Source organism: Dipodomys ordii, unplaced genomic scaffold (genome assembly GCF_000151885.1).
Source record: "Dipodomys ordii isolate 6190 unplaced genomic scaffold, Dord_2.0 Scaffold125, whole genome shotgun sequence".
NCBI classification, from domain to species: Eukaryota; Metazoa; Chordata; class Mammalia; order Rodentia; family Heteromyidae; genus Dipodomys; species Dipodomys ordii.
In genome coordinates this window covers 1,197,918-1,213,162 of record NW_012267341.1, presented here as the reverse complement: position 1 = coordinate 1,213,162, position 15,245 = coordinate 1,197,918, and the positions used below count along the sequence as shown (strand labels likewise).

The 15,245-nt window shown below is 40.7% G+C and overlaps 1 protein-coding gene across 2 annotated transcripts in view; it reads left to right on the top strand.

Annotated features, from left to right (window-relative positions):
- Positions 1–15,245, top strand: part of LOC105996061 (chromosome unknown open reading frame, human C11orf49) — a 158,964-nt gene that overhangs the window by 427 nt on the left and 143,292 nt on the right. The window lies entirely within an intron of this gene.

The following is a 15,245-nucleotide window of genomic DNA, read 5'->3' as shown; positions in this document are numbered from 1 at the left end:
GAGATTACTAAGAAGCTGGTAGTGCAGTCAGTATAGAACACAAGGCACCCCGTTATTCGCCCCATAAATAATCTCTAACCGTCATCGTGACATTATCATTTGAGCTTTTATAATACCATTACCGCAGCGTTCTTCATATGAATCTTCTCAATAGCTCTGGGAGGAATTACTGTGGTTCCTTCCATCTTACAGATGGAGAAGCTAAGGCTGAAGAGGTAGGTAACTCGCATAAATAAGTTAGAAAAAGCAGTACAAGGATCTGAGCCTGCTTTTTCCACTCCAGGACTTTACTCTTCGTTGTTGTTGTTTGTTTCTTAAGTCCTGTTTACTTTGTCATATCTCCTTGCATTTTGAATTTAACATCCACCATCAGGGAGACCATGTGCTGTTTGTCTCTCTGATCTTGGCTTACCTAACTCAACATGATCTGTTCTACTTCCACACATTTCCTTGCAAATGCCATTTATTTTGTCCTTTCTAATGGCTGCATAATATTCCATGGTATATAGGTACCACAGTTTTCGGATCCACTCATCTGTAGTGGGGCATCTGTGTTGTTTCCAGAACTTGACTCTTGATTGAGCTCTTGAACTAAGGCAAAGGTTGTAGTATTCTACTTTATTGAGCACTTCTGAGTGTGTAAGGCCTTTACTTCACGAGAACACTCATGTATATGCACCTATATATTCACATACATGAAAAATCCAGACATATTTGTACAAGATGGAGAGGGAGAAGGTGTACTGGTCCTGGGGATTGAACTCAGGGTCTGGGTGCTGTCCCTGAGATTTTTTTTTCTTAAGTCTAACACTTTACCACTTTGAGCCACAGTTCCACTTCTGGTTTTCTGGTGGTTAATTGGTGATAAGAGTCTCACAGACTTTCCTGCCTGGGTTTGCTTCTAACCAAGATCCTCATCTCAGCTTCTTGAGTAACTAGGATTACAGGCATGAGCCACTGGCACCTAGCCTTGTCCTGAGCTTTTGTGCTCAAGGCTAGTGTTTTACCACTTGAGCCAAAGCTCCACTTCCAGCTTTTCACTGATTAATTGGAGATAAAGAGTTTCATGGACTTTCCTGCCTGGGCTGGCTTTGAACTGCAATCCGTAAATCTCAGCCTCTAGAGTAGTTAGGATTACGAGTGTGAGTCACCAGCAGCCAGCTCACTCATTGTTTTTATGAGGTAAGGGACTCCAGGCTGGCCTTAAACGATGATCTTTCCCATCTGTGCCTCTTGAGTAGCTAGGATTACAAGTGTGAGCCACTAACCCCAGTTTTTTTTTTTTTTTAAATGTAAAGAGGTTTAGGTAAAAGTCTTCTCTGACTCTTTTGTGTATTTATGTCTTGATATTGTGGCTTGAACTTGTGCTTTTTGCTTGTCTTTCACTTGGCTTTTTTGCTCAGTGTTGGAGCTCTTCTATTTGAGCCACATCTTTACATCTGGTTTCTTGTTTGTTAATTGGAGATAAGAGTCTCATAGATTTGTCTCTTGGGGCTATCTTCTTCAGACCCCAACCTCCTGAGTAGCTAGGATCCTAGTGTGAGCCATCAGTGCTTGGCTTTTCCCTCTTCATTTCCTCTAGTCTGTCATGTTCCCAGCCATCCTCAGCTCTTCCCACCTCTCACCTAACCACTGTTACTATTTTCCTGGGTGTCCTTCCAGAGTGACTTTATCCTGTACCTAAGAGAGCATAACATATAGTGCACATGTTTTTCATTTAATAATTGCAGAATAATATCTGTATCAACAAAATGCTTTGGTGTTCCTTAAAATTTTTAATTTTTAGTTACATAGTACTTAAATAATTTATTTAATCAATTCCATACTGGTGGATAATGACTTGTTTATAGCTTTATTTTTTTCTCCTATTACTACAAACACCTCTAGGAACAACCTACAGTTTTGTTCTTTTGCAAGTGTGTCTGCCAGGATAAATCCCACTGAGTGGAATTGGTATGTCAAGAGTATTCACTTATGGAATATCAATAGATATTGCTCTGTTGCCCTTCATAAGGGTTAGACCGGGGCTGGGAAGGTGGCTCAGTGGTAGAGCGCTTGCCTTGCATGCATGAGGCCCTGGGTTCGATTCCTCAGTACCACATAAGCAAAAAAGAAAAAAGCCAGAAGTGGCGCTGTGGCTCAAGTGGTAGAGTGCTAGCCTTGAGCTGAGGAGCTGAGGGACAGCGTTCAGGCCCCACGACCAGACCCCTCCCCCCCCCAAAAAAAAGGGTTGGACCATTTTATACTATACACCAACAGTATAAAACAATGCCTGTTTTCCATGATCTTGGATTTTTTTCGGCCTGTGAAATGAAGTGGAATTTTTTAAAAAACAAGTTTAAAGACTACTTGGCTTTTGTAAGATACATGTATATACATATATATGTATATATTTGTGTATATCCATACAAATAGACACATGTAGACATACGCACCCATATATACAGCAGAGTGGGTATGTTTGTTGGGGGAGAGTTTAAGGAGTGACCACAAAATGGCATGATTATATCATAGGTAATTTTGTATTCAGTGCATAACAATCTCAAGTAATAACAATCAACATCTTTTGCTAACAGTATTGTATATTTTATATATTTGTCTCATTTGCCTAGCATTCAATAAATGTATAAAACATTTAAATATTAGTACATGGCTCAGTTCTTGGGTGTTTTCTGTGTGAATCATATGTCTCAAAGGCTTGGTGTATTTGGTATACTGGTGACTTAGTAAGTAGAAGTTGGTGATCTCTTCCTAGTGGCTTATGTGGAAGATTAACTCAGTGGCAATATTGACTTGGAATTTATAAAGAGATTCAGTCTCAGGTTGTTAGAAAAAGCAGTAGTGTTCATGGAGTTCCACCATCCACTAATACTTGTATCCTGGACAAATATTCCTTCAGGCTCTGTTGCATTGTGAAGTGTCCCACCTTGCTGTACCATTCATCATCTGGCCATTCACAAGTACTCTAAGCAGAGTTATTTTCTTCCTTGGCTTCTTCATGATCCAACAAACCATACAACTTTGCTGAAATGTGTTCAGTAGAGAACCATCCTTGCCTGTAATGATTAGGTTTCTTTTAGTGGCAGGCTGTTTTGACGCACTCAGTCTCGGTTTAATAACCATTTAAAACACTGCATTTGGGTGGCTTACACAGGTAGTTTGGAGTTCAGGGGTAATCCGGGCTACAATAGTTACAGCCTGTCTAAAACAAAGAATAAAAATAAATTTAAAAAAATGAAAGCACTCTCCAGAGATTAGATTATCTTTCCTGATTTAAGAATTTATGTGTTTGTAGGCTTAAAAAATTTGTTTTTGCAAATTATAAAGTTCATTGCATGTGAATAAAACACATATAGCAAGAAAACAATTGCAGAGACAGGAAAATCCTTGGCATTCAGTGAAATGAAAAGTTAAAGGGGAGTACCCCTTGGTAAGTATATTTTAGGCTTATATATTATAGTAACAGCTGTACAGTGTCTATGGGTAACTTCTTTCTACCTGCCTGCCTTTTCAACTATTAGTGAAGAAACATTTCATCATGTTGGGTAAATGGATCCTTTCCCCACTTATTTGTGGATTAGGATTCTGTAATCCTGGCGTGGCATGATTTAGGATCTTGAGATTATCATTGAAGAAGAACTCAATGGTGATTATGTTGGAATCAAAATTACTTCATCAAAATGTAGTAATAGAGAGAGGAGAAACAGTTCAAGAGCTTGAAATAAAACCTAGAGAGAAGCCAGGTGCCAGTGTCTCACACCTGTAATCCTAGCTACTCAAGTGGACTAAGATCTGAGGATTGCAATTTGAAGCCAGGAAAGTCTGTGACACTCTTTTATCAATCCAATTCAACCACCAAAAAGCCAGAAGTTGCACTGTGGCTCAAATGGTAAAAATGCTAGACTTAAAAAGCTCAGGGATAGCGCACCCAGGACCTGAGTTCATACCTTTGGACTGGTGTGCATGCGTGTGCGCACGCACACACACACACACACACTCCACACACACACACACACACACACACACACACACACTCCAGAAAGATTTCCAGCTTTATGAGAGGCTACTTATGGGAAACATCTGCCAGAGGCCAGGGTGTGTCTGTGTATCTGGTTGGGTGTGAAAAACTGTCCGGAGCTGAAGGGCAGCCTGTTCAGGACCCAGGTTTGCAAAACACAATCACCTAGGTGATGACTGAGTGTAAGTAAGAGGGTTGTGAGGTTTATTTTTTACTCACCTAATTTGGTGAAATGCTTACCTTCTCTCATGCTCCAAGTTGGCTCTTCTTTTGCTTGGAACCTGCTTATTCTCCCTAAGGTTGGTAATGGGCTGGTGAAATTAGTCCCCTTAGAAATCATCATCAACTTTCTTCTTTGGGGTCTGTTCATTCAGAGAAATCATAATAAATGGATAGTTTTTTTTTAAAGGCTTAGTTTTCTTTTTAAAATAAATTGTCATCTTTCCTTTTTTTTTTTTTTCAATACTGAGGTTTGAATTCAGGGACTCATGCCTGCTATATTATCATACTATATCATACTGCTTGAGCAATGCCTCCTCTTTTTGCTCATTATTTTTTTGGGTTTTTTTTTTTTTTTGGTCTGGTCATGGGGCCTGAACTCTGGGCCTTGGCGCTGTCCCTCAGCTCTTCAACTCAAGGCTAGCACTCTACCACTTTGAGCCACAGCGCCACTTCCGGCTTTTTTCTTTTTGCTTATGTGGTGCTGAGGAATCGAACTCGGGACCTCATGCATGTAAGGCAAACGCTCTACCACTGAGCCACCTTCCCAGCCCTTGCTCATTATTTTTTAGATAGGGTCACGTTAGCTTTTTTGCCTGTGTTGGCCTTGAACTGCAATCCTACTGCTCTCAGCCTGCTGAGTAGCTAGGATTATGGACATGCACCACCAGTGCCCAACTCTTTTCTGCTTTAAAGCTATAGTAGTTTTTTTGGAGGGGTACTGGTACTAAAATTTGATATACTGTATTTTTTTAACGCTTTCTATATTTCACACATAAGTGAGGCTTAGAAAGGCAGACTTCTTTGTACAAGGTCATACTGGCATTGATGCTGGAATTCAAACTAGGTTTGTCAATTCTATAGCATGTGTTTTTCCAAAAAGATAAAACCGATGTTGGCTGAAAGGACAGTGATCTTGTTTCTCTGTTAAAGATGAAACTCTTCTTTTTCTTTCTTTCCTTCTTTCCTTTCCCTCCCTCCCTCTCTTCTCCCTTCCTTCCTTCCTTCCTTCCTTCCCTCCCTCCCTTCTCTCTCTCTCTCTCTCTCACTTTCTCTTTCTTCCTCCCTCCCTCCCTCCCTCCTTCCCCTGTTTTTCTCCCTCCCCCCCCCCCTTTCTTTCTTTGTCATAGGGCTTGAACTCTCTGGGCTGGGGCACTGTCTCTTAGCTTTTCAGCTCAAGGCAAGTACTCTACCACTTAAGCCACAGTGCCACTTCTGGTTTTCTGGTTGTTAATAAAACTCTCATGGGCTTTCCTGCCCAGGCTGGCTTTGAACTGCAACTCAGATCTCAGCCTCCTGAGTAGCTAGAATTACAGGTGTGAGACATTGGTGCCCGGCTTCCTTTTTTCTTTTAATGCTAGGATTAAACTTAGGGCCTCATATGCTAGGCAAACACACTAAACTACATCTCCACCCAAGGTGGAGCTCAAAAACAGCTCATTAGATACCAGTAAGCATCCTGAGAACAGGATTTTTTTTTTCATTGTTAGTGTGGAGCCCAGAGCATTGCTCATATTAAGCAAACATTCTGCCTTTGAGCCACACCTTAGCCCCAGCAGAACTGATCTTACTTACTCATCTTCTGTACCCTCCTTTCACAGTGTAGACACTTCATACATAGATACTAAGTGGAATAAGAATACTCTGGCCTTAGGGTGCCCCAAATGTAAGTACCTGACAGCAATAACCAAGATTTACTAAGAACACACTGTGTGTATCAGGAACTTCCTAAGTGTTTTACATGTATTGATACTTAGGAGGATAGTTTCATTTGTTATAGGAAACTATAGCACAGTGATACTGAACAACTAGTTAATAAGTGGTGGAAACAGAATTTGAATGCAGCAGTCTGATTCAAGTCCACATCATTAAACTCTGTTCTATAAATACCTTGAGCAACTTCAAAAATGGAGTCTTCAACCATATGAGCCCATACATGGATCCTGGAATAAGTTAGTTGACTCTACACAACCTTTTTAACCTTTCTGCCCATGAGGGGGCATCCTAGGAATCAGGATGGACCAGGGATTGGTAAAATTCCAGTTTGTTCTTCCCACTGGATTCTTCTCAGGCAGGCAGTGAGGAAGATAATTTGCAAGGCATTTGGAAGAGTTTTATTGACAATAATCTACGTGCTTTGGGTAATAGTGTGACATTGAAGAAGTTGCTTTATCTCTCTGTGTCCTCGTTATATCTTATCTATAAAATGTGATAACTAGAACTTACTGTGGTGGATGCTGGTGGCTCACACCTGCAATCCTAGCTACTCAGGAGGCTGAGATCTAAGGATTGTTGTTCAAATCTCCAGTCAACCACCAGAAAACCAAAAGTGGAGCTATGGCTCAAAGTGGTAGAGCAAAAAGCTCAGGGACTTTACCCAGACCCTGAGTTCAAGCCCTATGACTGACAAAAAAATACAACAGCAGCAAAAAAACTTACTTTATGCCTGGAAACATTTAGAGCTGAGTCCAGCTGCTGTGTTTTTGTGTACATTGCAAAAGAGGCTCTACAGAGAAGAATAAGGTATCATTCTGATAGAGCACCTGTAGATGCTAAATAAATATTAACTACTACTAGTATATTTTTTACTAAAAATAGGTAATATTTCAATGAGAACTATGAAATGTGCCTTTCAGGTTTCCTACTGCGGGGGGGGGGGCAGCGAATTTTGACTCCCTACCCCAGCTTTGACTTTATACCTTGTTCACACTGAGCTCATACTTTCCACAGGCTGTTCCTAGTTAGTGAACCTGTAGGAAAGACCCACTTAGTAAGATGTGGGATTGTGTGGGCAATCATAGTTGAAGACCCTTTCCCCCACTTCTCTAGCACTATGAAATCCTTCCTTTTTCCCCCTTTCCTAGGGTCAGACCTGCACCAGGATTTCTCAGGTCTCCTAGGCTCCTCCAGCTCCTTTCTTATTTTTTGTCAAGGGTGTTTCCCTTGGTATATCTCTTGCATGTCCAATCCTGTCTTGAGGTGCTTCTCAGAGTATCTGAACTAAGACAATATCCACCACTCATGGACATAGTCCCTTCCAGCCCCAGGGTTGATATGGTTTAAGTCTTGGCAAAGGTTCTGACATGGGACTCTTGCTCTGTGGAAGACTCTGAAGTTTTGTTTAGTTTATTTTTGTATTTGTTGATACCGTAACAATGAAATTTGCTTGTCTTTATATTTTGAATATAATTAGTGAATCTTCCAAACCCAGTCCTATAGTAGTAAACATTGCTGTTTGCAGTAAGCTAGCAGAAATCTTCTTAGGACCTAAAAGTATTGGGCTTATTCCAGCAAATAAATGAAATAAAATATAAATATTACCTCTACTTCTTTTTTTGTCAGTTGTGGGGCTTGAACTCAGGGCCTGGGTGCTGCCCCTGACCTCTTTGTGCTCAAAACTTGAGCCATAGTGTCACTTCCAGTTTTTGAGTGGTAAATTGCCTGGCTGGCTTTGAACTGCTATCTTCATATCTCAGCCTCCTGAGTAGCTAGGATTACAGGCATAAGTCACTGGTGCCCAGCTATTTTACCTACTTTACAAATACTTGGAAATGAGATTTATAATATAAAACTAGTAGCCAGGCGCTGGTGGCTCACGCCTGTAATCCTAGCTACTCAGGAGGCTGAGATCTGAGGATCGCAGTTCAAAGCCAACCCGGGCAGGAAAATCTGTGAAACTCTTATCTCCAATAAACCACCAGAAAATTGGAAGTGTCACCATAGCTCAAGTGGTAGAGCTCTCACCTTGAGCTGAAGAGCTGAGGGACAGTGCTCAGGCCCAGAGTTCAAGCCCCATGACCGACAAAAAAACAAAAAGTAGTAATTTTATTATTTTTATTCATACATTAATTATGCAGAGGGAGATTGGATTGAGACAGTTCTGTGCATATTTGCAATGTATTCCAGTCAATCTCACTCCATCACTCTTCCCTCCATCTTCCTTCCTAAAACAATTTCAACAGGTTTCATTATTTCTGTTTTCATACATGTCAATAATCTCTTTTGACTATATCCTCTTTCATATTTCCACCTAACCCCCTCCTGCTAACACCCATCCCCCCCCATGAGAACCCACTTTGTCCCCCCCCACCTGTTTATCAGCAGCTTTCACTGAGGTTTTTTTATGCTGTAAAACTAGTCACTTTAGAATAGTTATAGACATGATTATAAAATAATCTTCCTTCTTTTCCTTCTCTATATAAAGCCAGGCACAAATATAAAGTGTTTTGTTTTTTACTACAGGAAACACACTATAGATAAGAGATAGGACCTATTCTTTTTCTTTTCTTTCTTTCTTTTTCTTTTTTGGTCTGTTGTGGGGCTTGAACTCAGGGCCTGGGCTCTGCCACTTGAGCCACACCTCCACTTTCAGTTATCAGGAGGTTAATTGAGGATGAGAGTCTCATGGACTTTCCTTCCCTGATCTGGCCTTCCACTACAGTCCTCAGATCTCAGCCTCCTCAGTAGCTAGGATTACAGGTGAGAGCCACAAATGCCTGGCAGGACCTATTATTAAATGACCGTCATACAGAATGGCAGTGAAAGAAGTGCCGCAATGGAGCGTGTGAATGCAGATTTTGGGGCCAGTAGTTCTGGCTCTTTCTCAGTTTAGTAGAAGCTTCTCAGGCATGACAGGGATCATAGTTCATTTGGTAGTCCAGTTGTGGAAGATGCCTTTGGGAGTTGTTTCTGGAAGTTGACCTAGACTTTCTCTTGCACCTTTCCTAGGACTGTGTAAATTCTGTTTTTTGTTTTTTTTTTGTTGTTGTCAGGGAAGGAAGGAGGAAGAAAGAACAAATGAAATTCTAAGGCTTGCTGTTCTGTTCCTGACCCACTAACACTCCTATTTCTCCAAAATAAATTTCAGGGTGATTTCAGCGTTAGTGCAGAAATAGCTCTGTAAACTTTCAACCTTGATTGTCACTTATATAATTGAGTAATCTTAAAAATCTTTCTTCCAAATGCTGTCCAAAAGTTGGGAATCATACTTTTTTCTTTTTGCACAATTACAGTAGTTGCTTTAGGGAGTAACTGTTGGAAGCTGAGTAGGTAAATTAATTTTTAAGAAGTAGTAATAGTAGATCAGAAGTGGCAAGACCCATTGGCCTCTGTAGTTCATCAGCCTGTTTATATCCCCATTACACTCACCACAGTTCTCTTGTTTTCTCCTTAGATACTTGGATATTGTCTGTTTCCTATTAGAATGTAAGCCATGAGGATAGGCTTTTTCTCAGTATCTCTCCAATGTAGCATAGTGGTTGGCCCAAGTGAAGTGTTCAGTTGTTGAATGAATGGTCTGCATTAAGTAGCAGAATAAATTTTAAAATAAATGGCAGAAAGGAATCCAGTTCAACAAATAGTTATTGAATTCCTAGCATGTGAGAGTCACTTTGTTGGTTTTCTTTCCCCTTTGATGGGTGAAAGAAAGGATGACTAGATCCTTTGGGCTTTAACAACTCTGATTATGTTCTTGGGTGATATCATAGTTTCTAAATTTTGGCTAAAATTTAATTCATTTTTGAAAAGTAGTATTTGAACAATTTGGGTGCATCTCCATGAGAGATGCACTCTGCTTAGGTTGTGCAGAGTGATAAGCTTTGATTAAGAATGGAATTACCCTTGTAAATGAATCTGTGGGTCCCTGTTTCTGGGCTGGGATCACCCTTGTACTACTTCCCTAACAGCCCTAGGAAATAGCTTGTTCTATGATTGGAATTTCAAGTCAAAACACATTTATCTGAGTAGAATTTTAATCATTTATCAAAGAGAGGAGGGATTTTCCCACTTCACATCTGAACTTACCAAATTACTGATCCATTAACTGTTTTTTTTTCCTTAAGCACCTTTCTTTAAACGAAGCAATTACTGCAGAAATCATCAAATATATTTTTCATAAAAGCTTTTAGCTAAGTTTTGTTTGATTAGCAGGAACCTAGTAAAAGTAAATATTGTTTGAAAGGCACTTTCAGAGCTCTTTCTTTTTCTTCATTGAATTAGCTTTTAAAAGCACTGTTCTTTGGAGAGAGTAAGCCTTTTTCCAGCTGTCCTATTGTGTAGCTCCCAGGTCTCCTCTTAATACTATTATCTAGCCCTGAGATTACAGGTAATTGTGATAAAACACAAGATTCAGTTTCTATAATCTCACAGAAATCTGCTTGTGCCTGAGGACTTCATATCAGGTGTTAAATTCAGACTTCTCTCACCTAAGATAACCCTCTTGCCCCCTTCAGTAAATAGAGACTTTTGGCAGGGGTAGGGCTTCATTAGGGGTAGGCCTGTTGCCTTTTTTTGTAAAATAAATAAATAAAGCAAAACAAAAATGTGGGGCAGAACTCTTCCTGTGGCTAACTTACATACAACGTGCTCTAAATGAGAAAATTATATATTTAAAAATAGACATGTTGGAAACAATAACACTTTTGAATGTGCAATATACCAAAGGCCACATGTCTTTGGCTTTGCTTGTCAAATGGAGAGGCTGCCAGAACCACTTGGCTCCATGGTTCTCAGGCCCCAAAGTCCTGCAAATTGACACGTAAGTAGGCACCACACAAAGAAGTTTAGCCCATGAGAAAGTGAGTTTGGGCGCCTGGACTGGCCGCCTTTCTCTCTGTGTGGAGTTCTTTCCAGCTTTGCTGCTTCTGTCTCATCTTAGATTAAAAAAAAAAAAAAAAAGAAAGTGACATTAAATGTGTCTGGTTGGTATTTCAGCATGTTAACGGCACGGGCAACATGATGCTAGCACTCAGGCCACTGTTGAGCCTGTCATATGGAAGGAATTGCCTTTCAGGGGAGATTATTATTGTGTATGTAGCCACACAAATGCACATTCTGCCTAGAGGAAAATGCATAGAAGAGGAGGCCTTATGCTGCCACTCAGCTTTCTTTGTGGAAGGCTGCATAAGAAGCTCTTACATGGCATCGTCACCTCTTTTGGGCTTAATGAGTCATCTTTGTGTATTGGCTACTTAAAAGAAAAAAATAAAAAAAGAAAGAAGAAATGCACTCTTCCCCAAGTGAGTTGCTTTTATTGGCTCTGCAGCTTTGTCTCAGCGTTTTGTACATTCCTGATGACATCATTACAATGCTACTGCACAGACAGTAAACAAAAAATAATTTAGCTTTTGGGCATCTAGGCAAAACTTAAAAGAGCCCAATTTAGAAAAACGATAACACTGTGCTTTATAAACAGTGAACGCATACATGACTCCAGTCTTTTTTGCAATGTGGTGCATTGAAAGATGACTGTAGAGAAAACTTGCAGCTGCAGTTCAGACTTGAGTCCATGGTAAAGTGTTCATCTTGAACAATGTGTTGTAGCTGGTGGATAAAATTCAGGCTCACAGGAGTAGGTCATCCAGCTCCTTGATTTGTGGGATTTCATCCCTGTGGAGTTCATAGGGAAAGTGTTTTGTAAACAGAAAATACTATCATTATTCTCCTTGATCAAACTTTCCCAACAAATAGAGTTGATAAAAGTTACCTCACAGGAGGCTGAGAAGATGTGTTAGTTAATATTTCTCAGGTATCTTGAAAGTAAACTGTTTAATGAGACCTAAAATCGATAGTTGTTCTTGATAGTCTGTAAACCATCAAACTTGCTTATTTAGATATGTGATTACTTTATAAAGTCTCACACGTGCAATTAATTTTTGTTGATATGGTAGAGAATGGTAACTATACAAGTCAGCAGGTTAAATCCTCTCAAAACCTTCTCTTTAAGGTTTTTTTGGTTTTGTTTTTTGTTTTGGGTCCTGTCCTGGGGCCTGAACTCTGGGCCTGGGTGCTGTCCCTCAGCTCTTCAGCTAAAGGCTAGTGCTCTACCACTTGAGACAGAGTACCACTTCCGGCTTTTTTCTTTTTGCTTATGTGGTGCTGAGGAATCGAACCCAGGGCCTCAGGCATGCAAGGCAAGCGCTCTACCACTGAGCCACCTTCCCAGCCCCTCTTCAAGGTTTTTTATTTTTTATTTATTTTTTTTGTTGTGGGGCTTGAACTCTGGGCCTGAGAGCTGTCCCTCAGCTCAAGGCTAGCATTCTACAGCACCACTTCTGGTTTTCTGGTGGTTTATTGGAGATAAGAGTCTCATGGTCTTTTCCTGCCCAGGCTGGCTTTGAACCGCGATCCTCCCTCAGATCTCAGCCTCCTGAGTAGCTAGTATTACAGGCGTGAGCCACCAGTGCCTGGCTCTCTTCAAGGTTTTACCTATAATCTTTGAAGTCTGGCTGATCTCTGTTGCTGTGTCTGGACACAGGGTGTTTTGACCTTTGCTCTTCTAGTATTTTCAATCTATTTCTAAAGGAGAGACAAACTTACATGGAAAAGAAGTGTTTGGTTTGCTACATAAGAACTTTTTCTTATCTTTTCAGTGCATTGGGATAAAATAACTTGTTGAGGGGTATAGGAGGAAGTTCTAAAACTCAGCCATTAAAGTAATGGCTGTCATCATTTGAGAAGGGACACCTGAAAATTTTCTATTTTTCAATGATAAAGTTATCACTGACATCTATTCTTTCATTTCTGGTGGTATTTTAGTCAGTACAACCTGAGAAGGTGCCATAGGTAATTTCACAAGCTAAGAATTTCATCTTTTGTTTCTAGTTATAGGTGTCAGTATTTTACTTTACGTTTTGTTGGCAATGGGGCTTGAACTCAGAGCTTGGGTGCTGTTCCTGAGCTCTTTCACCCAAGGCTAGTGTTCTACCACTTTGAGCCACATCTCCACTTCTGGTTTTCTGGTGGCTAAATGGAAGCAAGAGTATCATGGACTTTCCTGTCCCAACTACCTTTGAACCGATATCCTCCGATCTTAGCCTCCTAAGTAACTAGCATTACAGGCATGGGCCACCAGTACCCAGCAGTATCAATATTTCTTTTTTTTTTTTTTTTGGGTCCTGTCATGGGGACTGAACTTTGGGCCTGGGTGCTGGCCCTCAGCTCTTCAGCTCAAGGCTAGCGCTCTACCACTTGAGCCACGGCGCCACTTCCGGCTTTTTTCTTTTTGCTTATGTGGTGCTGAGGAATCGAACCCAGGGCCTCAGGCATGCAAGGCAAGCACTCTACCACTGAGCCACCTTCCCAGTCCCTCAATATTTCTATAACTTCATTTCTCATATTTAGTTTTCTAACAGGTGACATAAAGGAGAGAAAAGCTACTTCTCTTAATCCTCAACCCTTTGGTAGAGATCACGTCTTTTCAATTTTTTTTTCCTTTTTTTTTTTTTTTTCCAGTCCTAGGGCTTGAATTCAGGACTGGGCACTGTCCCTGAGCTTCTTTTGCTCAGGGCTAGCACTCTACCACTTGAGACACAGCACCACTTCTGGCTTTTTCTGTTTATGTGGTACTGAGAAATCAAACCCAGGACTTCATGCATGTTAGACAAGCACTCTACTAAGCTGCATTCCCAGCCCCCTCCCCCCTTTTTCCTTTTAAGCACAGAAATATTTCATCTTTTAAGTTGTACAGCTGCCCCCATTAATGTATTGTTTTCTTTGTTTGGTAGTATTAGGGTGTGAACTTGAGGCCTTGTGCTTGTTTGGCAGGCACTCTGACACTTAAGCCATGTTTACTTTATTTATTTATTTATTTAGGTCCTCAGGCTTGAACTCTGGCCTGGACACTGTCTCTGAGCTTCTTTTGCTCAAGGCTAGCACTCTGCCATTTGAGTCACAGCACCACTTCTGGCTTTTTCTGTTTATATGGTACTGAGGAATTGAACCCAGGGTTTCATACATGCTAGGCAAGCACTCTACCACTAAGCCACATTTCCAGCCCATACTTATTTTTCAAATAAGGTCTTGCATATTTGCATGGGCTAGCCTGGACTACAATCCTATTTAAACATCTCATTTAGCTGGGATGACAGATGCACTCCAGCATACCCATCTTTCTATTGGTTGAGATGGGAATCTTTTGCTCAGGTAGCCTCAAATAGTGATCCTCCCAATTTTAGCCTCACAAGTAGCTGGGATTACAGGCATGAGCCATGTGCTCAGTTTGCATCAATAATGTCTTAAGTGGAAAGTGGATTTGACTAGATGTTCTTGGTGTGCCAGCTAGAGTCAATCTCCTGTGCAAGACTGGAGGTACATAATAGTGCCATTCAGTCTTCACAGCAGATTTCTGAGGAGGCATCAGATTGATCCCACTTTACCTCAAGGAAAACTGAGATTTAGGTTATGTAACTTGTCTGAGTTCATGGCCAACTAACTACATGCGGATCTGAGGTTTGAAGAAAGTTATCTGATTCAAAAGCTTGTATTGCTACTCACTTTGCTTTCTCTCAGGTTCTCTAATTTCTATAAGCCCTCTTTCCTATTCATTAGTGGATACAGTCTGATATTTACCAATAAGGATAGATATTATTATTATTTATAGGAGGAAGTGGAGACTCAAAGAACTTCAGTAAACTTTCCAGCATTTCTGTCAATAGCAGTTGGTAGGGTTAAGATTTGATTCTAATTCTCCTATTTTTAAATTTAGTGGTTTAGGTTCCTCTTTTTTTTTTGTCAGTCATGGGGCTCTAACTCTGTCCCTCAGCTCTTCAGCTCAAGGCTAGCGCTCTACCACTTGAGCCACAGTGCCACTACCCGTTTTTCTGAGTGGTTTATTGGAGATTAGAGTCTTATGGACTTTCCTGCCCGTGCTGGCTTTGAACTATGATCCTCAGAACTCAGCCTCCTGAGTAGCTAGGATTACAGGCATGAGCCACTGGCGCCCACCTGGTTTAGGTTCCTCTTGATGTTAGTTAAATTTGACTTCGTAATTACTAATTACTGATAGTTAATTAATACTTCCTCCATACTCACCAATCCCCTTCCTCCACAGTAATATTTTGTACTGGGTCAGAAAGCTGTTGAGGTCTACTTAGGCTTGACACTTGAGGTAACTTTATGCTCTTGATCTCTCAGGGGATTAGGGTAAGAACTGAACTACTTTTTTTTTTTTTTTGGGTCCGGTCGTGGGCCTGAACTCTGGGCCTGGGTGCTGTCCCTCAGCTCTTCAGCT